Genomic DNA, 22965 nt, shown 5'->3' with positions numbered 1-22965 from the left:
CTAAATAAACTCTACTCTCTAGTCTAGTCAAGTCTAGCCTAGCCTAGCCTAGCCTAGCCTAGCCTAGCCTAGCCTAGTCTGGTACTTCAGGGGGAAAAGGTGCCTCATCATGGGCCTGCAGAGGCACCCCTTTCCCCACACCATACAGCACCTCTACCAAACATACCCCTGGCTTCCTTTTCTTTTTCATAAATCACAACAGGTAGCTTAGGCTGGCTTGAACCCACCACAGTACTCATAGGGTTACAGGCATGCAGCACCACATCTGGAGACTCACTGATAATTAGAAGAGAGATTATAATGCCCCAGCACAATGATGTTCTTAAGAAGCTAGGAATACTATTTACCCCAATTTGGGCCATAGACACTGTACTGTAGTATATAGTACTACTATACTATTAGGGTATAAGTATACTATACTATACTATACTATACTATACTATACTATACTATACTATACAATACCTCAATCAAAAACATCTTACATTGCTTATGATTTCTCACCAAATGTTGGAATGCCATCTTGACTCCTCAGTGGCATTGGTACCCCTTCTTCCCCTGCCCCCTTTCTCTTTTTCTTTAAGGAGCTAAAGTATCCCATCTCACATGGTTGTTCCTGTGTCCAAATCTATTTTTGTCTCATTCTCTACATGAGAACATGTCTATTGTTCCTGACTTAACACAAGCAGAAAGTTCTCATTTCGATAATGTAAAGCAGGGTTTTGTACCTCTTACTCTCCAGTCCTACATTCTAAAATCAAGGTGGATCGGGTCCATATCTCTAGGAAAATTGTCACAGGAAGTGAGTCAAGTATTGTTATGTGGTACCTGGGCACACTCTTTGTCTTCGGCCTCTTTCTGTTCAATAATCTCTGTCTTTTAGATTTATAAAGGATGTAGTGGGTTGTACTTAATTTTGTTTTAGGGTATCAGCCTTGTAGCTTTATTTCCAAATACACTAACTTTCTGAAAGTTTTGCCGAGCTTAAATAGAATTGTGACTTCCCAGCTGTAAGATTTACACGCACAGCTTGGACAGATCACAGCAGACCAGACGGTTCCATGAGGGAGAGTTTATTAAGAGAGTGGGAGAGTGAGAGGAGACAGAGAGGAGTAGAGAGAGTAGAGGCCGGCCATGACCACGTGGAGAGAGGGGGAAGGGAAGGGGGTAGGGGAGATGGCAACCTGCAGGCGCAGGTCAACAGAGCAAGAGAGAGAGGAGGGGGAAAGCAGCCCCTTTTATAGTGGGCAGGGCTACCTGCCTGTTGCCACGTAACTGTGGGGAGGAGCATACCTGGCTGTTGCCAAGTGACTGTGGAGGTACAGTTTAACAGACTACTAACACCAGCCCTTTGGGTTGCAAAGAATCTCTGGATGGAACTCTTCCAGCACGGTGTCATCAATCTTATATGATGATGCTAAGGAAACCAAAAATTTGTGGATGACTTGGGCAATAGGTAGTTTTAATTTTTTAAGGCTAATTTTAGTTATAATTCTGTGTATGTATATCTGTATATGGGTATGTGCATAGGAGTACACTGTCTGCAGAGGCCATAAGGGGACACCAGACCCTCTGGAACTAGAGCTACAGGCAATTATAGACCACATGACATAGGTTCTGGGGATTGAATTTGGGTCTTCTGTGAGAGCATCAAATATTCTTAACCACTAAGCATCTTTCCATGTCCAAAATGTGGTCTTGAGTTTTGCAGCAGACATCCACAAACACATTCTTTTCAGTAAGAATCTTTACTGGACATTCCATTTTTTTTGTCTGGTGTGTGTGTGTGTGTGTGTGTGTGTGTGTGGAAAATTCAGTTATTTTTTCCATCTATTTTTAAACATTGCTTCCTACCTTACTCCCAAAGACAGACGGATGTGTTTATTTATTATTCTACGCTCAATGGTGGAGTATCAAAAGAATGTTAATGTAGTCTGTAAGCACATCCTTCTGTCATCTCCACATACTTTGACATCAGTGGATCAGTCTGTAGGTTTCCTTTTTATAGGACAAAAGCCCCTCAGAGAATGAACCACATGTCTTCACTTGGTGGCCTTCCTACGTCTCCTAGTTCAGCACACACAGGACTCTTAGTAGTATTGGGTTATGATGAGATTCTCTGACATCAGACACGCATGGAATGAAGCCAATACAAAGAAACAAAAGTCTTGCAGAGAACGGTGTGTGGGGGGAGCTGCTTGAAGAATGCGTGCTTACAAGGCATAATCGATTCAAGTCACATCTGTCTTGGAGGCAATACATCCTGCTTAGGAGAATGTCAAAGGCAAGCGCACTGCTGTGCTATGAAATTCTACCTCTGAGGATTATAAAACAGTATGCACTGAGAAGACACATCCCACAGTATAACGGGGGTGGGGGGTGGGTACTAGCGATGATTGGCAGGCCCAACAACCTGCCCTAGAGACAGCAGCATCTCATGGAAGAGAAGGGGTGGGGACAAAGTATCCCAAGAGGCCCATAGTGATGCATTCATTCCATCTTTGGTTGGTGCTGTGGTGGGGGGGAGTGTGTCTAAAAAACCGCAGAGCAGAAGAGCCTCTATTTGCATTGCATTGCATCTTCAGTCTGCAGCCCCTCCCCCCCTAGTTCAATGAAGTACCCTATTCAGATGGCATTTGAAACCTGATCTGGTGGTTTTTAATTCCTGAGAGCTCTCTCTACACCCAAAATGCCAACTCAGCCTCATAAGTGATTAGATTCATAACAGCAAAAAAGGCAATTCTTTCTGGGAGAGATTAATTCTTTTCCTCGCACGGTGTGACTCTGCATGCTAAGAGGGGTCGATTACAGCAAATTAAATCTCCCAACAGCAACTCTGTCCGCCTCCCACCAACGGCTTTGGGTCATTGTTTATTAAAGGAGAGGCCATGCTTGGGGAAACAGAAAGATGACTGAGTTCAAAGAAAGATCTTACGGTTGGAGGCTGAGTGCTGAAGGCTGACAAATTTGTGTGCACATTGAAGACTCTTTCTGCTGGTCACAGCATAGAGACTGGTTGAGGGAGGACCTGTGTTCCACTGACCAAGAAGATGATCTCCCTGCTTAAAACTTGAGAGACTCATTTTAAGAGCTAATGCACCATAGAACACACCCCCCTTCCAGTGGGTCCATGTTTAGGAGCAAAGCAAATAAACCTTTCAAAATAAAAGCAAACACCTCGCTTGGAACCTGTAAGCAAGTCTTCCCTTTGAGCTATCTTGTTACTTTTCTGTTTCTGTGATAAAATATCCTTGAAAAAAGCAACCTAAGAGAGAAAGAGTTTATCTTGCCATAGTTGCAGAGGGATGCAGTTGTCTGTCCATCACTGTTGGGGAGGCATGGCAGCAATTAGTCACATTGTATCTATAGTTCAGAAGCAGAGCTACAAACCAAGTGGGGATTAGGCTTTGAAACCTACCTAGACCAACTTCCTCCAGTGAAGCTCTGTGTCCTAAAGGTACCACAACAGTGCCATCAGCCGGGGACCAAGTATTCAAATACATGAGCCTGGGAAACAGTAAAAATGTGTCTCCTTTGGGTTGTACTTTCCTCCTTTATTTCTCCCTTCCCTCTTTACTCTGCCTCTTTCTCCTCTGCTTCATTTCTCTCTTTGTATCTGTCTTCCTTTCCGCTATCTGCACTGAAGCTTGTGCCAAAGCCTTGTGTGCCACTTTCCAAGCAGTAAGGGCACACAGCAGAAGGAGGTAGTGGTGCGCAGGAGGCAAGCCTGATGATTGGGAAGTAGGTTGAGGACCCTGCCAGGATCTGGGATGGAATAGGTTCAAGGGAGCTTTGTTTTTCTTCTCTCCTTTTGAGAGAAGGCTTAGCAAACTCCCCTGGAGGGCTAGACCCTCCTGTTGGCTTCTGGCAGACTCAGGCTTGAGTGAACAAGAATAGATCCACTAGTGGAAAGCTGTCTGTTAGACTTACCTCAGATGCAAAAGGATGGATTTGGACCAGAGTTTCCATCAGCTCTTGCCAGTGGACAGGGAGCTTAGCCCACCAGCTGTCATCCCCCTGCAGTGAGGAGACCTTGGAGGGAGGCAGGCCATGGTGTTACAGAGGCAACCTTCAATTTGACTCCTGTTTTCCACACTTCCCGAGCCTGTAGGTTCTATTTTATGTCGATTCTACAGTTAGAGAGCACCACAGCTATTACTAACATATTTATTTGGGGCTGATAAAATTGTTTGGTCAATTTTAAGAAGCAAGACAGCTCAAAAGCTAAACTCTATGCTCTCAGACCCCAACAAGGTTTAGGGCTCCAAGAATATAATTTTCTAAGCTCTCCAAGCGAATATGAATGGCACCCCAAATATCCCAGTCTCTTTGAGATGTCTGTTGTTATGTTAGCAAATAATGACTTCCCGGCTAAGGTTCAGTTCCAGCGTTACCTCTCCAGAGGTGCCCAGCCTTGTGAAGGTCACACAATGTTAACATATACAAAGTCCACACTATGCGATAGTCACAGAAACACTGCCAAGAAAATCATGATGTTTCAAGTAAGGTCATGATTTTGTGCTGGATTGATTGTATTTATAGTGATCCTTACGTCATGTGTGTTCTGGGCCACAGGTTAAATGATGTCAACTAAGAGGAGAGGAGAAAAATAAATTGCCTACTACCTTCCAGAGGATTTATGCTATATTTTGAGTTTTTTCCTGGCTGGTGGCTGTGAAGGGATTGTGATGGTCAGCTTTAATTGCTAACTTAGCCCAACATCGAATCTAAAAGAGAGTCTCAGGAAGAGATTATCTAGAATTGGTGGACCTGTAGGCTGTCCTGCAGGGACTTGTTTGGGTTAAGTTAATTGATATGAGAAGATCCAGTCCACAGAGGACAGCACCATCCTCTAGGCCTAGGTGTGCTGAGTTGTATGAGAGTGGAGAAATCAGGGCTGGAGAGATGGCTGAGTGATAAAGGGCATGTTTCTGCTCTTGCAGAGGACCTGAGTTTGGTTCCTGGTACCTACACAGGGCAGCTCACAACGGCCTTTAACTCTAGTTCCAGGGGATCTGATGCCCTTTTCTGACTTCCATAATCTCCAAATGCATATAGCAAGCACACACACAGTCACAGAAACATAATACACATTAATAGAAAAATAAATCTTTTAAAAAGAGTAAAGAAACTGAGTTGAGCTGAAGCCAGCAGGCGAGCGTGCGTGCGTGCGCGCATGCATTTATTTTTCTTTGCTCTTCACTGTCGATGTGATAAGCTATTTTAAATTCCTTCTGCCATGATGAATGTGGGTTAAAGTAAACCCTACCAATTGCCTGTCTCCTTCCCTTTCAGGGTATTTTATCACAGCAACAGAAAGTAGGGCAGGAGTCATGGTGTTACTGGCATCTTCCTTGAACGCACATGTCCAAAGAATCCAGAAGAGAGCATGGTGTCTCTTGGAATGGAAGTTTGGTGATTGTGAGTTGCCAGGCATGGGTTCTGGGAACGGAACTCCAGTCTACTGGAAGAGTAAACACAGCCCTGCTATTGGCATCTAAAGGGAAGAGACCAAGGGTGTTTCTAGACTTACTACAAAGCACAGGACAGACCCACCCAGCCAATGATTATTCTCTCATAGATGTCTGGAGGTCGAAAATGGAAAGGCCTGCTTTAGATCCAAAGTTTACATCTTTGTTGTTTACAGGAATTTTCTGGTTGCAAAATCCGTTTTCTCTTGAAGCCCATTATGGATCATAAATGATCCTCAAAAGCATGTCTAGCGTTAAACCCACTCCTTTTCCTTTTTTTTTTTTCTGAACATCTGCAGAGTCCTTGGCACTGTGCTAGCCTGTGGAGGAAACATGGGGAAAGGAAAGAAATGATCCTAGTTCTTTATGATTCTGTGTGAAATCAGACAGTTAATAACAAGTTTCCAAACTGTCTTCAAGTGTGTTAGGATCTGAGTTAGACAAGGTACACAGATTTTTCTCCTTGTCACATTTAAACTGAGATCTGAGGAGTGGATGTATGTTTGCGGTTTTATGTGTTTTTATATTTATATGTAACATATACGTGTTTATGTACGTTTGTGTGCATGCATGTGTTTGTACATTGTGTTTTAGTGAATATTTGTTTATAAGCATGTTTGTATGTTTACGGATATATGTCTGTGTATATTTGCACATGCTTATGAATATGTCTGTGTTTACGTATATGCTTCTGGGTTTATATGTGTTTTTGCATATATTTGTCTTTGTGAAAGTGTTTGTGTGTATTTGTGTTTTTGTGATTGCACTTACGAGAGAAAGAGAACTCTTCTCCTGCTTTATTGCATGTCTTTGTATTTTAATTTAGTTTGTCTCTTTAGTATTACCCCATGAGGTGACTGAAAATAGATCCCCAGAGATGGCATGAAAGATATATGTAAATTACTTATTCTAGGAATGAGAATTTAATTTAAAGACTATAGAATTTACGACTGGCCTCTCAGGAACAGAAGATCCTTTAATCCTTTGCCCACTGGTGTCCACAGGGGAAGCAGGCAAGGGTGCAGGGGCAAGCAGACACATAGAAGGGAGCTGGGGAACGTTGTCTGCACTCTGAGGCCGTTGCTTTGGACTGAGGGCTGGCAGCTCTCTAGGTCTGGGTAGGATCAGGCGGGCAGGCAGCATTCTGTTATGCACCTGTGGTAGGCGCATTACAGTTCCATGCTGGGCGAGGCATTGTTTCCTTGGCACTGTGCTCTCTGGAAATGTAAATTAATGGTAGTGGTAATAAGATGTAATTAGGGAGGTGATTTCATTACCAATACCTTTTTATACCGTAATGGAATTCAATATCAGGCTTTTAAAAGTATCAGTTATTTGTTATTATTTTTATGTATGGCTCCTGACCATTGGTCAGAAAATAGAGTTGAATATATGGCATATAGCTACAATCCTAAAATAAGTTACACTCATAGCAGCATTTATTTATTTATTTATTTATTTATTTATTTATTGTTTCTTATTTATCTATTTATTTATTTATTACATGTACATATTTGTGGAAGTCAGAGGATGATTTGTGGGAGTCAGTTCTCTCCTTCTGCTTGAGGAATCTGGAGATCAAACTCAGGTGGCGGGGTTTGGCAGCAAGCCCCTTTACCCACTGACCCATCTCACCAGACCTAGAATATTCTTTTTTAGCTGTATGTGCTTGAATGTTTTGCTTTCATGTATATCTGTGCACCATACGTATGCCCGGTGTCTATGGAGGCCAGAAGAGAGTGTTGGATTTCCTGAAACTGGAGTTATGGTGATTTTCAACCACCATGTGGGTGCTGGGAACTGAAGTGGGTCCTCTACATAAGCAGCAAGTGCTCTTAACAGCTGAGCCATCTCTCCAGCCTCTAGAGCAGTAGTTAAGCACGTTTTGAGATTGATTTATTTATTTATTTATTTATTTAATTTTATACATATGTGTGTTTTGCCTGCATGCGTGTTTATATACCATGCACATAAGAGGCCATCAGATCCCTTTAGAGCTGGAGCTTCAGATGGTTGTGAGCCATTATGTAGGTGCTAGGAATTGAACCCAGGTCCTTGGCAGATAATGAAGCCAGTCTACTATGATCCTTCACCCTCCTGTCTCTGAGCACAGTACACTTGAAAGCAGTTTCAAAGTGTGGCTGTAACCTGGCCACTCCAAGCACATACTTCTCCGGTTTTGGAAACAGCCCCTCATCTGTGTCCTCTAGAATCCAAGGTACTTGCTTTTTAAAATGGATGTTCTTTTTAAATTTAAATTTCTTTTGAGAATGTCATACATGGCGCATTCCGAGTCTCCTTCTCCTCTAATTCCTCTTGTGTTTCCCCAGTTCCCTCTCAAATTCATGATCTCTTCTTCAATTATTATTGTTTTATACACACACACACACACACACACACAGAGACATGCACACACACACAACCTACAGAATCCCATTTAATATTTCTCCTATTTGCATGTATTTTGGGTTGACCACATGGGATTGGATAAATGACCAGGGGGCTCATCCCCAGGGAAGACCGATACTTCCTCTTTCAGTACCTACTGATTGCCAATAACTCTACATCTAGGGGTGAGGCCTCGTGAGATTTCCCCTATTCACGATGGCACGTCAGCTGGTATTGTCATTGTTTGGGTCTTTTTTTAGGCAACAATATTGATGAGATTTCATGGCTACAGTGTCCCCATCAGACACAGAAGATGTTGTCTCCCAGCACAAATCCCCTGGGTCTTAGAATCTTTCCACACTCCTTTTTTTCCCTATGATGTTCCTTTTGATCCCACTGGCCACCGTGAGTCACATCAGCAAACCCAGAGGCGGTTGGGACAGACACCACTGAAGGAGGTGGATATAGCAACATGAATGACTAACTCACCATATAACCAAAGAAAGTCTTCAGATATCTGCTGCGGTTTAGTTGTGGCTTCTCCTTCACGCACAGCAGTGGCTCTCAATGTCCCTAAAACTGCGAACCTTTAATGGTGACCCCCAACCATAAAATGTTTCATTGCTACTTCATAACTGTAAACTTGCTACTGTTATGAATCATAAGGTAAGTATCTGATAGGTCACCACCAAAGAGTTGCTACTGAGAATGAGAACCACTGATGGATGGGGAGCACGGTTCTGTAGTGTGTAATGTTGGGGTCAAACCTATAGAGCGGGGCCTAGCGGGAGGTCACTGAAGCTTCTGCCTTCAGATGGGCTGGTTAATCCTCCCTAGAGGAAGCTGTTCTGAAAGAGCACTCCGCCCAGTCCCTCTGGCTTCCTGTCTCGCCCTGTTACTCTCTCCTTTTTCCATATATCCCTTTCATCCTACAAAATTCTGAACTCTCTGTGGCATCCATCTCCAAGTATTTTGTTTTAGCCCCGGAAAACAGACGGATATGGACATCCTCGCCTACCTTAGATCTGCTGGAAATGGAAATCTGAGACATACTAATCAGTATTTCTCACACACATCACATTTCCCTCGCAAAATTCGGGTTAAGTTGGTTTATTTACAGGTGGTGAGGTCCCATATCCAGGCCCAGAGGACAGAATGTGTTTGAACAGCTGGATGATGTATTTCAAGAGAACTATATGTTAAGCTTGGACAGGTTGATGTCCAACAGGGGTGAGAAGCTTGGGCTCGTGATAAATCTGGAGGTCTGAGAAGTCACCAAAGGATGGCTAATCCCGCTGGTAGGCAGAGTCAGGTGCATGGTTAATTTGTTTGACAAATACTTCCTGAGCGTCTATCAATTACAGAAAGCCACGGTGGTAAACATTTTGGAAAGATACAGAATATGAATGTATCGGAGGGTCATTGCATGCTCTCCGGAGTTTTTCATCTCCCCCGTCTCTCATCTCAATGAACACATGGAAGAAGCAAGTGATAGCATTCTCATTTTATGAATGAGGAAACTGAGGTCCTGAAGAAATAGCTGTGATCACATACCTGGCCTCAAACTATGCCAGTTCAGTTTGCAAGAGTGGCCATTGTTGTTTCTTTGTTTGTGTTTTTAGAATTTCCCAGGCAGGTGACTCTAAAGCCCTTTGCATTGGATACAATTCCCCACCTCTGGAATCCTAAGCTGGCCAGAACAACGTTCAGTTTGGATCAGAAACACTACTTCTATCCTCCCTCTTGAAGCCCCATTATGGGGGGAGACTACTCTCTTGGCTGAATCTCTCCTAGATTGTTTGAAGTGGCAATGCCTCGGGGAGCATGGCCTGCCAGCTGACCTCAGCCCTGGTCAACCCAGGCTGGTGACTTCTCCAATCCCTGTAGACCGGTGAGAAATGACAAATGGTGGTTGTTGTTGGCCACTGTCTCACAAGTTGTTATTATACAATAAGACCTATAGAGAGGCTGAGGAAATGGCCTGGTCAGTAAAGTGCTTTCTGTTTAAGCATGGAGACTTGGATTCCATACCAAGAGTCCACATAAACAACTAGCCATGTGGAGGATGCTTCTGACTCCAGGGCTAGAGAGGAAGAGACCAGAGGGTCCCTAAGCTCACTGGTTAGCAGCCTACATTACTTGGCAAGGTCCCAGCCAATGAAGACCCTGTCACAATAAGTAAGGTGAGTGGTACTTTGAGAAACAACATTCAGGTTTATTCCCTGGTATGTCAGGCTGTAGAAGGGCATCCTGGATTGACATGGGCCTGGAACCCCAAGATTGCAGGTGTTTGGCCACGCCCCCAGAACCCAGGGCCCTGACATGCGGTCTCATCTCCATTTAACCTGTACCATAAGTCACATAAGACACAGATAGAAGGTGTGACTAACAGGCCTCTGCCTCGAGAGTTTTACATATTAAGGCTGGGGGGCCTAGATAATTAAGTTATTCCTCCCTGGTCCCTCCTCCTTCCCACCCTCTATATTAGCCAGCTCTCCCCAGACTTTTGGGGGAGCACATCCACGTTCAGATCCAGCTTTCACAGCATAGATAATAAAGCTACTCCTTGGAAACCCACTACACATGTCTTCTGGAACCTTGGACTTTCTTACATATGTGGGAAATTGCCACGGGAAAAGACTCCAGGACAGGCGTGCCACTGCCAGGGGCTGGACCTGCCACGGTCCACGTCGTGTCCCCGCAGGCTGCCTCCACTGCTGCTCCGGGGACTCTGCCGCTGCCACGGTGTGAGGCCCGAGCTGCGCACATGAGTTTTTTTCCCATCACTGGTACACACACACACACACACACACACACACACACACACACTTTAGCCATGTAGAACTTGTATTTGAAACTAGGTTGTTCATATAGTTGCAGACAACCAAAGCCATCCTAATTTACTTTTTCATTAATTTGCTTTAGATCCATTTATTTCATTTTGCCTACAAATACTAATTCTGCCCGTTTTTCTGGGCACCACCTGTGTGCATTGCTAGTGGAAATCAGGTGTGGAATCCTCTGGAACTGGAGTTACAGATGCTTGTGAGCCACCATGTGGGTGCTGGGAACCAAACCACAGTCCTCTACTACAAGATCAGTACTGTACATTAGAATTCCTTGCAGAACAACTATCTCGAACCAAGGTAGCTACAAGAGCCAATCTCCTCTCTCAAAGCTATTGCTCCATCTGGCCACAGTGTCTCATTCAGGCAGAACCTAGGCACCACTTTGATGTCCTTAGCTGCAAGAGAATTTGGGAAATGTAGTTTTTAGCTTGCCATTTTCTGTAGTTCTCGGAGGTTGGCCACAGAAAATGAAATATGGGGGCTGAGGAGATGGCTCAGTGGGTAAGAACTATGGAAGTTTTAGGACCTGAACTCGAATCCCTAGAGCTCATGCAGAAAGCCAGGTGTGGCTGAGTACAAATATGTAATCCCAGTGCTGTAGGAGGCAGAGACAGGAGGATTGCTGGCATTTGCCAGCAGCTAGCTTTTGTCAAGTTCAGTGAGAAAGCCTGTATATAGGGAATACGGTGAGAGTGAGAGAGCAGGACCCATGTCCTCCTCTAGCCTTGTATGTGCATAGGAAGCATGCATGTGCACACATACATGTGCACACATAAAACACTTCACACACATACACTATAAATATCCCCACACTAAAGAAATTATACATTTTTTATAAATAATTTTACTTATTTATTATCTACTCATCATCCATCTATTTATTTAGTATGAGTGTTTTGTCCGAAGGTATGAATCTACATCACCTGTGTGCAGTTCCCATGGGGACCAGGAGGGGGTGTCAGATCACTTAGAACTCGGATTTACAGGGAGTGTGAGGTGCTCTGTGGTGGCAAACCAAACCCAGGTTCTATATGAGAGTAGCAAGCACTCTTAACCAGCAAGCTGCCTCTCTAGCCCTTCACTGTTCTTTACAAAGCCGATGCCAACATCACAGATCATCTGGGGTTTTCCTTGTGTGACAGGAAGCCATCACCTGGCTTTTAGTTTTCTTTTCATTCCTTGCTGCTTCTACTGTCATCTTTCTAGCTCTGAAGCTAAGGGAAGCAAGCCCTCTCTCATCCGGGAAGGATTCCAGATGCATCTCATTAGAATGGAGACACACTTGACATTTCAGATCATCATTAGGGCTTCTTAATCAGTTTCAGTTGAACTTGGGTACTCCAGTGGACCCATGGGGCAGGCAATCGAGCAGAGATGGAGCAAGGTTCACTGGCAGATGTTGCCCTTGGACAGAGACATTCTGCTACCCCAGAACATGTAGACTCTCTCCCAGGACCCAGCCTTTGGCTCAAAGTGACAAATCTTCTAACCATCTTCCAATATCCTCTTTTGTCTTTGAGGTAGTTGTAGAGTGTGTCACATCCCCAGCCTGACACCCATGCCTATGTAGCCAGCTTCCATTTGACTAGCCTAGTGTCCTCAGTATGTTCAGTCATCTGTGGCCTTTGCACAAAGTGTTCCAGGTCCCCAGACTCATCCCTGTTCCCCATCTAGTGTCTGGGAATGCTGTCCATAAACTACCATATTTGAATATTGAAGAGAAAGCACGGATCTTTTTCCTGAGGGTCCTGCCTGCTCAGGATGCAAGGCTATCCCTAAGTTCTGCAGAGCAAAAGGAAGAGTAACCAGGGGGAGAGAAACTTGAAGGGCTGAGGAGAGCAATGTGCTTCAGTCAGAGCATCCAGAAAGAACTGCAGAGGGGCGATGTTTGGCAGAGGATGGATCTCAAGGAACAGTGCGATAGTGATGTCTGCCCAGGATGGAGACTTGGGGTTAGCGAGCCTCAGTTGTTGAGTAGCTGCTTGCCTAGCCTGCCTCAGGGCAGCCTGACTCCTCTAGATTCTTTGGAATAGTTGACTTGGGTCATTATTCGAAGGAGGCTTTGTGAAGCTCTTGGCTCAGCTGCCTATACTTGCCCAATGGAATCAGGCATTTGGAGAAGATTCAGTAAATTCTTATAGGAAAGGTTACGGAGTCTGGAGAGGTGACGCAGTGGTTAAGAACACTTGCTGGCTCATGGACAGAACCTGAGTTCGGGTCCTGGCACCCACTTCTAGTGGCTCACAACTGCCTGTAATTCCAGCTCCATGCGATATGATACCCTCTTCTGACCTGTGCAGATACCTACATGCACACATGCATACACACAGAGACATGCCTGCACATACATAAAAACACAAAATACATTTCAGCAAAGAGAATGTTCTGCTCTAGAAGAAAACCATTTCGTAGGTTTTTATGAAAGTCTTATTTTGTAAGTACATTTGAACATAGTGGTTTTTTTTTTTTTATCACATCAATGTTTCTAACACATTGACAAGGCTGCTTCCTACTCATCAGTGTTTTCAGTGTTTGCAGCTTTACTCTTCCAGAGATAGTCACTGTCAACTGTCCCTTCAACTTTTCTCTCTGGCCTTCTTGGGAACTCCAACCCCTCAGTGTCCTCCAACCCCATGTAGTTGACATCCCTGCAGATGAAGGAGCCAAGGGAGAGGAGAGTGACGAGACAAGTGGGCTTGGTGGGTCTGGACAGCAATAACCAAACCAGATAGGTATATGCCAGAAGTTCCAAGTACTCAAATGACTCCCAAGAAAAATACCACTGGACATCTGAGATGCACCAACAATGTGAGAAATGACAAAATGACAGATTGTAGCTCGACAAGCTGAAGAGAAACTTATAGCCAAGAACATAGTCAGTAGAGAATGTACAGCAGGATTTTTAAATAAGCGTAATTAATATCTCCAGAGAGATGAGAAAATAGCAGACCCAGGAAATCAGGAGAGAGGCTTTGTGTTTACCCATGAACTCCAGCGTCACTTTCTTTACTTCTAGCCGACACAGTGCTAGGAATAAAGTAAGCCAACCAGTGACACAAGTCATTATGTAATAATCAGGCTGTGTATTGGGAGAAATAAAGGAAAATGAGAGGTTTAAGAGGTGCTAGGATTAGGGAGGGCATGTCTTTCCACACAGCATCAGAAGGGGCCTCAAGGAAGCAAAGGGGTGGACATGTCAAGAGGACACTAATAGGGGGAATTTCTAAACAGAGGGCCAGCAGGTACCAGGACCCTGAGGGAGGTGTCTTAGTGTTCTGTGGCTGTGAAGAGACTCCACCACCAAGGAAACATGGAGAAGAAAGCATTTAGCCAGGGATTTGCTCAGTTTCAGAGGGTTAGGTCATTATCATCATGCCGGGGAACATGGTGGACTGTAGGTGGGTATGGTGTTAGAGAAGTATCCGAAAGCTTGATGTCCTGATCTACAGGCAGGAGAGAGGGGGAGGGAGGGAGGGAGGGAGGGAGGGAGGGAGGGAGGGAGAGAGAGAGACAGAGAGAGAGAGAGAGAGAGAGAGAGAGAGAGAGAGAGAGAGAATGAGAGAGAGAGACAGAGACAGACAGACAGACAGACACAGACAGACAGAGACACAGAGACACAGAGACACAGAGACACAGAGAGAAGACACAGAGAGACAGAGACACACACAGACAGGCAGACAGAGACACAGAGAGACACAAAGAGACACAAAGAGACACAGAGGGACAGAGACACACACATACACACCCACACAGACACACACACACACACACACACACAGAGAGAGAGAGAGAGAGAGAGAGAGAGCGCTGACAGCTTTGAAACCGCAGAGCTCACCCCCAGTGACCCACCTCCTCCAACAAGACCACACCTCCTAATCTGTCTCAAACACTTCTATCAACTGGAGACCAAGAATTCAAACACGTGAACCTAGAGGAGTCATTCTCATTCAAACCGCCACAGGGGAAAGTGTCAAGCTTCAATTATCAACAAAGGGAGACTGTGGTTGGACTAGACAATCAAGGACAATCGTCTTAGAGGGCACATGAAAGACAGAAAATGGGACAGATGATCAAAGGCTTGGACGGAAAGGTTCCGACTTCCTTCAGAGGCACAGAAGAAGGCTGTGGAAGATTTCCATGGGAAAGAAGGGTGTAAAGGGTTAACCACTCCACAAGGAAGAGTCTTGACTGTTATGGAGTCAGTTGTCCAAGGTGAAGGAGAAAATCAGGAGAAGAAAGTGAGGAGGTCTGGATGAGAAATAATGGGACTCCATTACTCTTGAGGGTGAGGAGAAACAGGCACCTTCTGGGGATCTGTCTAGAAACTAGCAACAAAGGGTGATGACAAGGGACAGCCTTGCTCAGCCTTGAGGAGGTAGAAGGTAGAGGACAGTGTGTAGAGGGAGGCGAAGATGTAGGAGAGTGTTCTGAGGTTGGGATGCTCAGCCAGGGTCTGGGAGGAGTTCACCACACTGTGCAGGAGTTGTCTCAGTATGCATGGGCAATAGGAATCCGGGGGCTCAGGACAGGAGCTGGTCTATAATGAACAAGTTGTGAGACTCTGTGGGATTTCCTAGGGAGCTTGTGCCATGAAGAAAAGACACTCCAGAGTGCAGTTTCAGAGACTAGGGGTGAGAGATATCAACTGGAAGATCAGGAACAGGGGCCTGCCGATATTTCCAGTGGCATGAAATGAGCCCCTGACCTCTGTGGTAACATTCTCACCTGTAGGAAGAGCCAGCTGGAGGGAGAGGTACAGGGAGCATTGAGGGAAGGGATCAGTAAATAGAAAATGTTGGCCTTGGACCCCAAAAGGCTCATGTCCAGTTCCTGACCGACATCTACCAGTTATATGACCATGGCAAGATGGTTTGATATCTCTGAACACTCAATTCTTCCTCTGTAGAATGCTTACTGAGATACCTGTACAGATGTACCCCTGAGAATTGCCTGGCACATTACAGGACTCAGTAAGTGGTCTCGCACTGGAAGGTGTCACAGGAATGTCCCACTCAGTTTGTGGCAAAGAAGAACCACTGGTCTTGCTCCCTGACAAAAAGCCTGTTAGCATGAGCTAGACCCCCATAAGAGGATGGCTGCTGGAGCTGAAAGGTGATCTTCAGTGGATGTTATCTTCATTTTAATGTAACATACTTGTCAATAGAAAGGACTTGTCTTCCTCAGTGTGTGTATGTGTGTGTGTGTGTGTGTGTGTGTATGTGTACATGCTCTAGAGCGCGAGTGTGATGGAATCCGTAGGACAACCCTAAGTATTTTCTCAGGTGTTATCCACCTCTTTATTTTTTTGAGACAAATCTCTCCCTCATCTGGAACTTATTAATTAGGCTAGGCTGGCCGGCCAGTGAGTTCTAGAGATGTTTGTCTCGCCCTCTCCCCAGCACTAGGGTCGTGTGGGCCAGCATGCCCACGCTTCCTCCACTGTTCTGGTGATGAGCCTCAAGCATCCTCATCTTGACTAGCAAGCACTTTACGGACTCTGCCATCTCCTCGCGCCACAGCTGCACTTTAATATGATTTGAGAACTCATTGCTCATCGCAATGAGAAATTGAACAGCAAATGAAAACCCGATACTATGTGACCGGATAAATGAGGATCAGCTAGTTCCCAGAGTGGAATACTCTAAAACCATTAAACACAATTATGTAGATCTATTGTTTATTGACGTGGAAATGTGGCTGCGTGAAACTGGTACGTGAAGCAGGGCCGGGAAGACAGTCCCCAGAAATAGTAACAGAAATAGCCTCTCAATGGTTGCGCCATAGACTTTACGTTATCTTTAGTTTTTGTGAATTTATACACCAAGCCTGAACTCCTTTTATAACTAGTAGGGGAAAGCTCTTCTCAACATAGAAAAGTTGGGGGGGGGTAATTCAAATTTAAGAGAAAAACAGCACATCTGTTTATTTTACTATAGTACTATTGTTGATTTTCTGAGAGGTCTGAGGTTTTGGGAGGGGCCTGGTATCATGAGAGTGTCCTTCCCACAAGTGAGATCTGGGGTGGGGGGACTAAGCAATGTCTACCCCCACCTCATAAGGTCTCAATGACCCAAATTTTGAGTTCACCAAAAAAACCAAATCAGTGAGTTTTGGGAGCTCACAGAGCACTGGTGAGGGCTCCAGGCAGGAGAAAGGGTGACCTTAATATAGCCATAAAGGAAGTCTGTGCCCAGGATGGATGATGGTTGGATGATGGTTTCCCCATGGCTGTGGAGATGTTGTTCCTCTCCCTAATCTTCCTTAGACAGTGAGGTCTTAAGTGATTAGGGTGACTTGGTTACACGTAGCTAGAAGTAAATGGTGGATGCTCTGGGGAGCATCTGATGATCCCACCCCTTCCTCAGAATGTCAGCACTTAACATGCCCAACTCTGATGAGCTTTTCAAGCATGCTCTGCGTGTCTAATGAAGATGGCAGTTGTTTGGCCCAGGAGAGTATTATGTGTAACACCTGGCTTGTTAGTATGCGTGTTCACGTCTTTTTTGTAATGTCTGTATAACAGATGCATAAAGTCAAGGAACCTATTTTGTGTAGTGCAATACAGGCTTCATGATATGTGTGCACATATGTGTGCTTTGGACACATCTGTCGCATCTTACTTTTTTGTTTGTTTGTTTTTGTTTTTTGTATATTGAGGATGTTTGCTTTGTTTTATGTGTATGGATATTTTGCCTGCATGCATGTCTGTGTACCATGTGCATAAAGTGCCTGCAGAGACCAGAAGGGACATCAGATGCTCTGGAATTGGAGTTGGAATTGTAAATAATTATATGTTGCCCTATATCAGGGCTGGGAATTGAACCTGGGTCCTCTGGAAGAACAGCCGGTGCTCTTAGTTGATGAGCCGTCTTCCTACATACATCTATGCTCTCATCTGGCTAGTATACAGCCTCCCCTGACCATCTTATCTTTGGTTAGGGGTGAGTGCTGGATTAGGTCATAAGGGATGGGTCTAGGTGGCCTCTAGGGAGCTGGTTTTGCATCTTGGCTGATGACCTGCTCTCAGTTCCCAAATGCCTATGGAGCGCACATCTTTTAGGCTACTTCTTTATTTTTAACTGTCATAGTTACTTTTCTACTACGGTGGCAAAGCATCATGGCCAAGGCAACTTATAAAAGACAACATTTAATTTAGGAGATGTATGATTTCAGAGGTTGAGAGTCCATGACCACCATGACAAGGAAGATGGCAACAGTCAGGCCAGCATGGTGTTGGAGCAGTAATTGATAGCTCACATCATGATCCATAAGCATAGGCAGAGAGAGAGAGAGAGAGAGAGAGAGAGAGAGAGAGAGAGAGAGAGAAGAAGAAGAAGAAGAAGAATAAGAAGAAGAAGAGGAAGGGAGGGCAGGGGAGAGGAGGGGAGGGAAAGGAGAGAGGAAAGGGGGAGGGGGAAGGGAGAGAGAGAGGGAGAGCTAGCTAGCTAAAATTGAGAATAGTGTGGCATTTTGAAACCTCAAAGCTCCTCTCCAGTGACATGCTTCCTCCCAGAAGGCCACCTCCTGATCCTTCCCAAACAGAATGTACAAGCATTCAAATCTATGAGCCCACAGGGACCATTCTCACTCAAACCACCACATTAACTAAGCTCGTGGGGTGGCACCTTTTGTACTTTCTTCCTGTCCTTTCTTTCTCTATTTCTTTCTCCGGTCTCCCTCTTTCCTTTCCATCTTTCTTTGCTCTCTGTCCCTATCATGACATGTGGTATTTACCCACTGAAACAAGCAGTTAGAAATCTGTAGTAACTTTTCATATAAATGGCTCTCTTAATTCAGGGACCACAGAAAGCCTCCAACTTGGACAAGATGGCCTATTGGCATAGCCTCAGAACTTGTGTCAGAGTTTAGCCACTGTTCTGTAGGTCAAGCCCCCTCCATTCAGCATCCTGCTGGCTAGCTGTCCTGCTCTGGAAACAGACTCTGTCTAGGGACTTGACAGACAAAGCCACCTCCCAAGTTCCTCTCATAGCTAAAGCTCCTTGCCACCAGCTGGTTTCCTCTGAGAAGCCAATGGGCAGCCCTCCCTCTGTCCTCTGGTCTCTTACTGTACTTCATGATTTATTTTTACAAACATTCATTGAGTCTTCAGTCCCAGACTCTGCTGGTTCCTTCAATTTTCTTTAGATAAAGATATCCTTATGTAGCTCAGGCTAGCCTTGAACTCATTAAATAGCCCAGGCTGCCTTGAACTTGGAATCCTTCTGCCTCAGCTTTCCTGGTGATGAGGTTGCAGGTGTGCACCATGGTGCTGATCTCTGTTCTAGCCACTTTGATGACTCTTAGTCCAGTGAGGGAAATATAACATTATTCCTATAGTAAGGCTGGAAAACAGGGAGAGAAGGGTCCGTGATAAACCCAACATAAGATTCAGAGTAAGTCCCAGCGGTAGGAGGAATACCACCACATCACATATTCAAGCACCCCTATGTTAAACCTGCTTACCGTGTCTGTGAGCTGGAACTACAGAGGGACCACAGACAAGTCACAATCAAGACTGATTTGGACTAACCTCTGCCCTATGAGCACTCCCTCTGTTTCCAAGGAAAATATTCTGTTACTTGTGTGATGTGGCCTGCCTTCCTTGCCTGCTGTGGGTAGTCCAGGGTGGGTAGGCTTATGTAGAAGGCAGCTTTCCCCTAGTGGATAGGAGTTCTCAGATATCCCAGATACAGAATGCCCAGTGAAGCCAGCCAAGGAGGGATGGATAAGATCTATCCCAGGCCCAATGCAGCCACTTACGCTTCAGGAAACTTTCTAAAGTGACCTTTCACCTATGGGCCAGCCGTTGGGTTTGTAGATAGGAATGTCACTCTCTTAGCCAGCAGCCCCAGGAATGACAAGAATGATGTCGTTTATCTAGAGGACAAGATGTATATAGACACATTTCTAGAACTTTGCACAGTTTTCCATTGAAACTTGTCATAATCACATGGTGATAAACATCAGGATCATGAAAGGAAGGGATTGTACTAAATTAGGTTTTATCAGTTATGAGAAAAGCCTGTTTCATTAGATAAAATGTAAGGTAAATAGCAGGTGGCACGAAAAGACACATTTTAAGGTAGTGTAGGCTGTTTCTCCAAATAAAGTAGCTAATTGAAAAAAAAAATCAGTTCTAGAGCCAGGCAAAGGCGCTTGCTGCCAAGCTGGGTGACCTGAGTTCAAGTCCCAGGACTGACATGGTGGAAAAAGAAAACTGACTCCTGCAATTTGTCTTCTGACCTCCCTATGTGCACTGTGGAATGTAAATCCACCCCACAGACACACTAAATAAGTGGATGGATGAAGAAATGAATTCTACACTGTGCACAAGGAATGGTCTTCTTGGGTGAATTCAGGGCATACAGTAGGTGGTCAGTAACTACTCCCGCAGAAGGGGTTAACAGCATCAGAGATGGACGAGGTCGGAATCTTAGGCCCGATTCACAGCTCTAGACTTAATGAACGAATAATGGACCAGGAGCCGCTGAGCCTCTAGGAAAGATGGCCTTTGGCGGAACCCAGACACTGTCCTATAATCCAATCACCCCAGCTCTGATTCGATATGAGGCAGAGTCATTTTAAAAGCCATAATGCTGGCATAGCAGTAATGCAGCTCAAAGGGGGATGGATTTCCCATTAGGATGACATGGCGAGGAAAGCAAGGAATCTTTTGGACCAATCAATTTATTTTAGTGTCCCAAATGTTCACAGCAACAGGAGCAAATGTGATCATAGCTGCCATTGTGGCCGGCCTCCTGTCACATGGAGAAATGGATGGCCTTTCCTCATCTACCAACCTGCGCTGTCTTCAAGGCAGAGGACCCATCCATCTCCTCAGAGAGGAGACACGAGCCACATTTGGGCTGCAAACTCAGCTTGTAATGGAGAACCACAGAAAGAAGTGCTGTCCGTTGCTCTCACAGGCTGTGGATTTTGAAGCCAGGGCATGGCTGCGATGGAACTGGTACCCATGTGCAGACACCAGTGGGAAATGCTGCCGGAAACAGTATGAAGATCCTTACCTGTCTCCCTCTGGTTCACTCCTGATTTCCCAAGCATTCATCAGAACCACGTCTTCACAGATCTGTTGTCCTTACAAACAAGGGGAGTGCAACTGAGGATGGCTCATGCCATTGTTCGTTTGTAAAATCTCATCCTCCAAAAAAGACACATCAAGAGACGGTGACATGGCTACCCTTGATGACCTTTCCTTAACAGAAGAGCAGTCTGATCATGTGGCTCTTGAGGTGCCAATGGCTTTCAAGTAGCAGATAAGAACCCAGATGAAGTCATATGTATTCAAAAGCTGGGTAAGATTATTATTTTCTCCTTAAGACACAGATTTGTTCTATATTCTGTGCAATCTTCCCTCTTAAGGGGTGTAGCCTATTCCTGTAAATGGCAAAAAGGACTAATATCATATATGATCAGATAGCCTTAGAATTATCGAGAACGGAAGCTGGCTAGATGGCTCAATAGTTGCTGCTCTTCCAGAGGACCCAAGATCGGTTCCTGGCACCCATATCTGATGGTTCACAACCAATAGGGGATTGGACACACTCTTCTACCTTCCACAGACACCTGTACACATATGGCACACACACACACACACACACACACGCACATACATTTAATAAAGACAAAATAATTTAAAAATAATTTTTGAGAACAAACAAATGAGAATGATTGTTCAACTTCTGAAACTAAAGCGTGTTTTATTATTACACACAGAATTCCCTTACTACACAGTTAACAAGAGTGGACTAATTTCTGCCAACATATGCACAGCATATGTTACATTTTTTTCAGGGCTGGGATTTGAACCTAGAGGCTCACACATTAGTTAGGGGCTCTACCAGGGAGCTAGCTCCTCAGTTCCATGAGAAGATTTTTCAGCTGCCAAAGCTACTGTGATGGATGAGTCTCGTAGGAAAACACATTGTAGCTCAGTCCTATCAGCCTGTAGAGGACAAGGATGGAAAAGAAGGAAGGTATTAGAGGGTGCTGGCTACTGTAACAGATAAAGCCAGGATTGCTACAGTGTGACCCACAAACGCTGATTTCTTGCTAACATTGCTGGAAGAGGTGTTGTTGATTTAGCTGAAGTTCAGGTGAACATGCAGAGGTGACTCTTTCTGCCCTGTGGTGGCTTACTCTACATTCGTATTGGAGATGGAGCAGAAGGTAAAGGCAGTATTTGAGAAAAATGGAAAGTCTATGCCTGGGCATCCGCCATGCCTTCCACATGAAATTGGCTGTCGTTTACATCTTGTGGTTGGAAAATACAGGTCAGGGTGTGTTCTTAAAGGACCAAAGGAAACGGATTTGCCTATCTGCCAGGCTAGTCTCTAGTTCAGAGAACAAAGCCCTGGGGGATTAGGGCAGTGTGGCAGTGCTCATTGTCCCTCAGCCCTAGCCAGTAAAATTATCTTTCTAAATATATCTGAAGCTTAATTGTAATGTTTTAATAATTTTTATATTTATTTAGTGTATGTATATGCGTGCTTCTGTAGATCTGTGTGTGTCTGCATGTATACATGCATGTGTACATATCTGTGTGTGTCTCCTCACACATGTACCCTGGCACACATGTGGAGATGAGAGGACAACCTATGGAAGTCTGTTCTGTCTTTCCACTACGTGGGTTTCTGCTGACCGAACTCAGGTTATCAGGCTCAGTGGCAAGCCCTGTCACCCACCGTGACATACCCCCAGCCCTATAGAGAGTCATTTAATGGAAAAGATACATTCTAGTGGGGAAAATGAGATTTTACAGCCAACTTTTACTGGACATATTACTCTGTTGAAGAATGCATATATCTCAGGAGGCTGCCATCTAAGACAGGTGACAGTACCACACGGTCATCTCCTCTCATCTCAAAACCCAGTGACTGGCAGCGGGTTAACCACAGTATCAGATTTTTACCCCTCCCCTCCATTTTCACATCTCTAATAATCTGACTATGTTCTTTGACTATCGGTGTTTATTGTCCTGCTTGTTCCTTGACTATTTGCATCTATTGTATTGCTAGTTCCTCAACTAAGAACTGACCTTAATACTTGCATGTAATTAAAATGGTATAAAAACAAAGAGGAGGAGGAGGGATGGGATGGGGGTTTAGGGAAGGGATGGGGAAAGAGAATCACATCTGAAATGTAAATAAATAAAAAGCCAAAAAAAAAAGAAAGAAAAAGAGAGAAAGAGAGAGAGAGAGAGAGAGAGAGAGAGAGAGAGAGAGAGAGAGAGAGAGAGA

Source organism: Grammomys surdaster, unplaced genomic scaffold, assembly GCF_004785775.1.
Source record: "Grammomys surdaster isolate TR1022 unplaced genomic scaffold, NIH_TR_1.0 125977, whole genome shotgun sequence".
In the NCBI taxonomy this organism is placed as follows: domain Eukaryota; kingdom Metazoa; phylum Chordata; class Mammalia; order Rodentia; family Muridae; genus Grammomys; species Grammomys surdaster.
This window is presented reverse-complemented; position numbering follows the sequence as displayed.